Source organism: Ovis canadensis, chromosome 9 (assembly GCF_042477335.2).
Source record: "Ovis canadensis isolate MfBH-ARS-UI-01 breed Bighorn chromosome 9, ARS-UI_OviCan_v2, whole genome shotgun sequence".
Taxonomy (NCBI): Eukaryota; Metazoa; Chordata; class Mammalia; order Artiodactyla; family Bovidae; genus Ovis; species Ovis canadensis.
Window position 1 is genome coordinate 89,282,110 of NC_091253.1, and position 6,191 is coordinate 89,288,300.

Genomic DNA, 6,191 nt, shown 5'->3' on the forward strand with positions numbered 1-6,191 from the left:
TACTGTATATCAACTATATCTCAATTTAAAAAATAGAAGAAAAAAAAAACAGGGAGAGTATCCTGAATTATCCAGGTGAGCCCAATGCAGTCGTCAAGGTCCTTAAAAACGTAAGAGGGAAGCAGCGTGAGGAGTACTCAGCCTGACGCTGCTGGCTTTGCAGATGGCAAGAGGCAGTAGGCCAAGCAATGACGAGGGAGTCTAGAAGCTGGAGAAAGCAAGGAGATGCATTCTTCCCTAAAGCCTCCTGAAGGAACGATAACACCCAGCAAGAACTATTTCAGACCTGTGACTTCCAGAAACAGAAGATAAGAGACTTTTTAAAATTGAAAGACAGTTAGTTTACCATGTCGTGTCAGTTTCAAGTGAATAGCAGAGTGATTCAGTTATACATACATGTATATTTACACACACACACACACACACACACACACACATATGCATATATATTCTCTTTCAGATTTTTCCAGTATGTTATTATGAAATATTGAGTATTGACCCCTGTGCTATACAGTAGATCCTTGGCATTCACCTAGTTAATATTTAGTAGTGTGTGTGTTATTCCCAATTTACCTCTCCCCACTCACCCATTATCCCCTTTGGTAACCATAAGTTTATTTCCCGTCTCTGAATCTATGTCTGTTTTGTATCATTCGTATCATGTTTTGAGATTCCACATAGAAGTGATATCATGATATTTGTCCTCTGTCTGACTTACTTCACTTAGTATGATAACCTCTAGGTCCATCCATGATGCTGAAATTGGCATTATTTCATTCTTTTTTACGGCTGAGTAATTCAGCTCAATATACCACATCTTCTTTATCCATTCACCTGTCAGTGGACATATAGGTTGCATAAACTTGTTTTATGTCACTGAGTCTGTGGTAAACTACTACAGCATCAATGGAAAACTAATACAGGCCTTGTCTGTATTAGGGAATCTCAGAAAGGTGATGGTATTCTCAGAGGAGATCTCAGGGGATGGGGGCATTCTTTATGTTTCACTGAAATGGAGAAGGAAAGGAATTAGAAAAATCAGAAGGCACTGTTGATGGAGAAAAGGAGACCATTCTGAGGGGCCAGTGTTAAGGTTTGTCACGGAAAGGGAGAAACTGAAAGCAGCAACTTGAGAATTGCGTTTGAAGAAACCCAGGGCTCCCCAAAAATTTGACCCTTAGCCTTGACCCCTGTGGTCTTGAGCGTCTCATCTTTTAGACAAGTGAAAACAAACTCACCTAACTGGGAAGGTGCCGGGATACGCCCTAAACAGAAATGAGATAAAATCCTTTGATCGACATCATTTTCTCTAATAGTAACTGTTTATTAGAATAATGCCCCCAAAGATGTCTATGACCTAATCATCCCAGAATCTGTGAATATGTTGTTGCCTTTTGTGGCAAAAGCAGCCTGGATTATCCAAGTTGGCCCAAAGTAAGCACGAGGGTCTTTATAAGAGAGAGACGTGGGGAGGGAGAGGAGGGGGAGAGAAGAGGGAAGGAAGGGGAGAACTGGAAGCTGCTATGCTTCAAAGATGGAACAAAAGTCCAGGAGCCAAGAAACACAGGCAGCTTTCAGAAGCCAGAAAAGGCAAGAGAACAGATTTCCCCCGGAGCCTCCAGAAAGAACACAGCCTTGCCGACACCCTGATGTTAGCCCAGTGAGACCCATTTCAGACTTCTGACCTGCAGAACTGAAAGACAATAAATCTGTGCTGCTCTAAGCACTAAGTTTGTAGTAATATGTTACAGCAGCAATAAGAAACTGGTACAGTAACCTGAAATAGCAGTGGGGTCTTCCAGTGGGGAGTGAGCCACGGCCCCCAGTGGTAAAGTTTTCTCTGACAAGACTCTTAAACGAACTTTTGAAAAATGATAGCTAGTTCCCCTGCTCAACCACTGCTTTTACATGCAGAGAGTTTGGTATAAATCTTATTTTCAATCAGTTCACTCTGAGCATTATTACATACTACCCACTGGCAGATTAATTCACAGTTTATTAACTCCTTTAACTGTTATGACAACACTATGATGCAGATGGCATCATCCCATTTGATGGATGACATAACTGAGGCTCAGATAACAATAATCATAGGTAATTAATGTTGAGCACTGACTCTGAGCTAGGTATTACACGAAGCATTTTTATTTGTGTTAACTAATTTAATTCTCCCAACAGTCCTATTCCCATTTACAGATGAGGAAACTGAGGCAGGGAGTCTCAGTAACTTTTCACAATCCTTGCAAGTAATGAGTGGCAGGTCTGAGACTGGAACCTCAGTCTCTCAGGTGCCAAGATCAGCGTCACACCCCACAACTTCTCATCACTGTCTGCATCATTACCACCAAAAACCAAGGCTTCTGGGATGGAGCACAGACCTGCCCTTCTCTCTCTCTGAGTCCCCTTCAGGGTCCTGCCGGGTAAGGCAGCGGTGGCTGTCTGCCGAGCCACATGGCAGGTTCAAAGATGACCTCACGGCTGGAGCTCCAAGTGGCAACCAGTCCTTTGGAAGGGCCTCCTGGCCCTGTTTACTAGCAACAGCGAGGATAGCCTCCAATCTCTCGTTGGCACTTCCGCACCCTCTCTTTCTGACCCTCCTGACTTATTCCTACATGTTACAAACAGAGGAGCCCTCCAGAGTTTCCCTAAAAACAGGGAGTCCCAGGAAAGGACTCTCTCAAACGCACATGCTAAAAACCTAAAAACCAGAGGCCACTAGTCCCGTCCCAGTGAAAGCATCAGAGACTCTGGTGCCCTCGGCTGCTCTCAAACAGCGACTCAGCCCTGAGCCCCAGCACGTCCCCCTCACCACCCGCCCAGCCTCACGCCCAGTGCCCCTGCAGGCCAGCGTTGACCCTGGCGCTCCCTCACCGCCTGTCTCTGCCCCTCCTTCATCTCCCCCCCCTCACCTTTTGCCTTCTCTTAGGCCCCCGCCAGAGCTGATTCTAGGAAAAATGGGGGATTTCTTTCTAGAACCTTCAATGATCCTCTTCTTCCTTCTGTATCTTTCAAGAAGCAACCTTCGGGGCTTCCCTAGTGGCTCAGTGGTAACGAATCTGCCTGCCGATGCAGGCGGCGCGGGCACGGGTTCGATCCCTGATCTGGGAAGATCCCGCATGTCGCGGAGCAAGGAAGCCCATGGGCCACAACTACTGAGCCTGGGCCCCAGAGCAAGGGAGCTGCAGCTACTGAAGCCCGAATGCCTAGAGCCCACGCTCCACAAGAGAAGCCAGCAGTGAGAAGTTCGTGCACCGCAGCTAGAGAGTAGGCCCTGCCCTCCCCAACTAGAAAAAGTCCTTACATCTACAAAGACCCAGCACAGCCAAAAATAAATAAATTTCAAAATGAAGAAGCAATCTTTGATTCCCTCTTCTTTAAGTCTTCAGCCTCATTTCAACTACCTCTTGCTGAACAGAGATACGTGGAGATGGTGGAGTTCAGAGCATGGCAGCCATCTGAGGGGATCTCCGGGGTGGACTCTGCACCTCTGGTCAGGGAGCTCCGGCCTCAGTGCCTCCAGGGGCACTGGACTCTAGAGCCAGAGACTCTGGATTTGTAGAGAAGAGCGGCCTGCCTGAATTCTATTGGCAGCAAAAAAAAAAAAAGGGCAGATGGGGAAACAGAGGTGAAGAACCACAGATATCTATCTGCAGTCTCAACAGGGAATTTCAAGGAATCAAACTTCCAAGTTTGAAAGGAAACTTCCCAGACCATAAACTCATCTTGGAACAGCAATATGATTTTCTGAGGCTGTCCTGTTGGAAGCAGGCAGGGAGAACTGTGCAGGCGCACTCCTGAGTGCAAAATTCCAGTTTAATACACGTGGATCATCTGCCAGCCTCAGGTATCCTCTCAGAGCCTAGCTTCCTGAGTTGGAGAGGTGACTGTGTTCCTAGAAAGAAATGCCTTCCTCTTCTGGAGAATCAGGTCATGGAACTAGTCTTAAGATGCCTGGAACGGTTGTAAGCACTTGAATTTAATCCTCACCGCCCTGTAGATATGATCATCCCATTAGACAGATGAAGAAAGTGAGGCACAGAGTAGCTGGGTAACTCCAAGGTTACCAACCTGTAAGCTCCGCTTACAGCCAGGGTCTGAACCTCAGCAGGCCAACCCAGAGTGTCTGGTCTTGACCATGCCCCCCACCCCCACCCGCCTGCAGCCTCTTGCTGGTCTCTTGGCTGCCCCGCTGCTGGAAGCCAATTAAATGCACTTAGTGCAGACAGGGCCCAGCTCCCTGATTTATGACGATCAGAAACTCGGTCAGTTGGGTTTGCTCAGGGCCCGGAGTGTGTTCCCCTGGAGCTATCTTCCTGTGAGGCTAGTCCCAAGACCTTAACGGGAGGGGTGGGGGGTTTCCCTCATTTTTTCTCTCCTCTCTCCTTACTGTCCTGGGGGTTTGTAGCAACGACCACAAATGCCCTCACCTTTCTTTCCTTTCCCCAGCACGTAAGGAAGCGGGAGCTTTAGCTCCATAGAAAACCAAGAACAAAATGCTGATGACACGGGCGTGAAAAGACCAAGCCCGCCGAGGCGAGGAGTCGGAATCGATCCGCTCGCCAGCAGAACAGGAATCACCGCAGATCCGCGCTCCTCAAGTCTGCCTTTCCCGGGGTTCAGTGGAGTCCGGATCCGGGCGTCCCCGCAGAGAGGCACAGCGCCCCCACGGGACCCCGGGGTGGCTGCTGCGCTGGGCGCCCGGCGACGCGGGGAGCGCGCGCGGAACTCGCCCGGCCGCGGCGGCCCGACTGCCCCAGCCTGGGGTCCCGCAGCGCCGCCGTCCCTCTCGGGCTCTGCCTGCCCCGAGGGGTCGGGAGCCACGGGCCTGGGCAAGAGGTGGTGGTCTGGGGGCGCCTGGCGGCGGGGGCCGCGCGGAGCGGCGGAGGCCGGGCGCCAGCCTGGGGGCAGCGCCGGCGTGCGTGGGTGCCCAAGCCCTGCCTATCTGTTCGTCTGTCGGTCGGTAGGGGTCGGTCGGTCGTCCGCGCCTCGGGGCCGCGGGGCCAGGCAGGAGCCCCGGGGAGAGCGCGCCCTGCTCACCTGCAGCCGCCGCTGCCGCCGCCGCCGGCGCCTGGGAAGCGAGACAGGGGCGCAGCCGCCCGGGTCTTCCTCGCTGGCCTCGTCGCCGCTCCGAGAGCCACGGCTCTCCTCGGGGAGACCGCTCGTGGGAGCCGGGGAAGAAGCCCGAGGCGCTGCCGCTGTCTCCTCCTTGGCCGCTTCCTCCAAGTCCCATCCCAGAGCGCTCCCCTCGCTCGCTGGCTGCCGGGGCGGCTCGGGGCCAGCGCGGGCGGGCGGGCGGGCGCGGGAGGCGGCGCCGCGGAGGGTGGGGAGCCGGCCGGCGGGAGGAGGGGTGTCCTCTTTGGGGACGGGGCGGGCGCGGAGAGGGAGCGGCGCGAGGACCGCCCCACTCCGGAGGCAGCCCCGGGAACCGGGCGCCCTCGCTCTGCGCGAGCCCAGGGGAGGATCTGACTCCCGGGGTCGGGAGCCGCGGGCTCGGGAACAGCTAGGAGCTTTGGGGGCTTGGTGTGGGGGCTGGGGCCATGCGATGGAGAGCATCTTCTGGAGGAAGGCAGGCGTGATAGGGTCCCGGGTCCTGAACCGAGGGGCATGATCGGTCGTTCGACGATGACGATGAAGAAGAAAGTGGCGAGAATTGGGGTAATTGGTGACAAGTGCCAGGAGCTGCCCAGAGCACTGCTGCCAGTTCATATTAACAGGGCGTCCACTGGCCAGAGACCAGGCCTCCGCGTGGGGAGGGGAGTCAGGATGCCAGGCGGGAAGGGAAACAGGGTTCCCACCCTGAAGGAGCAGAGAAGGTCTGGTCCAGGCCAGACTTTTGAAATTATGGGCAAAGATGTTTGCAGTTTGGTAAAGTGAGGGGAACATGACCTTAGAGGTCCCCTGGGGGATTTTGGAGGGATGCAGGAAACAGGGCTGGTCAGTGGCAGGGAAAGGGCCTGGCACTGCCAGCCTGCCAGCTCTCCCTGCTTCTGGCCAGCTGGGGTGAGTGGGGGTCTGTACAACAGACTAGTGTGTTAGTTGTCCGGACTCTTTGCGACCCCGTGGACTGTAGCCTGTCAGGTCCCTCTGTCCATGGAATTCTCCAGGCAAGCATACTGGAGTGGGTTGCCATTTCCTTCTCCAGGGAATCTGCCCAACCCAGGGATCGAACCTGGGTCTCCCAACTTGCAGGC

General features: G+C 53.3%; 1 protein-coding gene across 3 annotated transcripts in view; it reads right to left on the minus strand.

Annotated features, from left to right (window-relative positions):
- The window catches only part of MATN2 (matrilin 2), a 166,610-nt gene extending 161,312 nt beyond the window's left edge, over positions 1 to 5,298 (minus strand). For all 3 annotated transcript variants that reach the window (XM_069600544.1, XM_069600543.1, XM_069600542.1), the window contains exon 1: positions 5,038 to 5,298. The gene's annotated coding sequence lies outside the window, so the exon portion shown is untranslated. The remainder of the gene's footprint in view (positions 1 to 5,037) is intronic.
- Between the last annotated feature and the right edge of the window lie 893 nt (positions 5,299 to 6,191).